Source organism: Setaria italica, chromosome IV (genome assembly GCF_000263155.2).
Source record: "Setaria italica strain Yugu1 chromosome IV, Setaria_italica_v2.0, whole genome shotgun sequence".
Classification (NCBI taxonomy): domain Eukaryota; kingdom Viridiplantae; phylum Streptophyta; class Magnoliopsida; order Poales; family Poaceae; genus Setaria; species Setaria italica.
The window spans coordinates 6,450,981-6,452,527 of record NC_028453.1 but is presented as its reverse complement, the minus strand read 5'-3'; positions in this window follow the sequence as shown (position 1 = coordinate 6,452,527).

Below are 1,547 nucleotides of genomic sequence, written 5' to 3'. Positions count from 1 at the left end.
CCAATAAGATTTGGAGTCCAAGTGACACTTGAATTGGGGTTTGACTTTAAAGCTTTTTGTATAGGCAACATATAATATAGATTAGTTCATGTCAAATTTTGGAACTTTTTCGGATCCGTTTGATATTTTTTATTGATTAAATGCAATTATAGATTTTTAATAGATATAAATTTAATTTGAGCTATAACTGCATGAAATAATGGAATAATATCAGTAGAAAAATCATATAACCATTATTGAGTGAATTTGACACGGTTTTTCCCAAGTATATTAGAAAAAGGTCAGTAAAACACGTTATTGAAGAAGTGTACATGAAATATAAGTATACTTTGCTGAGTGTCTAGTGAAAACACATGGTAAAGGTAATGATTTGCCTAGTGTTTTCGCTACACACTCGGCAAAGTAGGTACACGGGCCCGCTGGCAGGCGCGTGTTCCGATTGAAATTTTTTTAAAAAAAATTAAAACTATACTTTGCCGAGTGCCCGCGATCCGGCACTCGGCAAACCTTCTGACTTTACCGAGGGTCAGATCGCGGGCACTCGGCAAACCACCTGGTAGGCGTGTGTTCCGATTAGAACTTTAAAAAAACTTGAGAAGGTTTCGCCCAAATTCTGACATATGATGCTTACAAACCGGCTCATCTCCCGAAAGGATTCGTAAAAGTTAGAAAGAATCCAATAAGATTTGGAGTCCAAGTGACACTTGAATTGGGGTTTGACTTTAAAGCTTTTTGTATAGGCAACATACAACATAGATTGGTTCATGTCAAATTTTGAAAATTTTTCAGATCCGTTTGATATTTTTTATTTATTAAATGCAATTATAGATTTTTAATAGATATAAATTTAATTTGAGCTATAACTGCATGAAATAATGGAATAATATCAGTAGAAAAATCATAAAACCATTGTTGAGTGAATTTGACATGGTTTTTCCCATGTATATTAGAAAAAGGTCAGTAAAACACGTTGTTGAAGAAGTGTACATGAAATATAAGTATACTTTGCCTAGTGTCTAGTGAAAACACTCGGTAAAGGTAATGTTTTGCCCAGTGTTTTCGCTACACACTCGGCAAAGTAGGTACACGGGCCCGCTGGCAGGCGCGTGTTCCGATTGAAATTTTTTAAAAAAAATTAAAACTATACTTTGCCGAGTGCTCGCGATCCGGCACTCGGCAAACCTTCTGACTTTACCGAGTGCCGGATCGTGGGCACTCGGCAAACCACCTGGCAGGCGCGTGTTCCGATTGGAACTTTAAAAAAATTAAAACTTAACTTTGCCGAGTGCTCGCGATCTGGCACTCGGCAACCTTCTAACTTTGCCGAGTGCCAGATCGCGGCACTCGGCAAACAAAGTTCACTGAGGTCCCGTGTTCCTTGTCACTCCATGACTCTGGTGCCAAAGCTAATTCCTGCTCCCTGCCGGCGGCCCTCCTCCACCGGGCATTGATGGATAACCCCCCGGCTTTTAGTGAGGAACGTTGAGGTTTATACGATCTAATTCCCCTGCATTTCTTGATCCCATCGCGGGATTTTTGTTATTTAT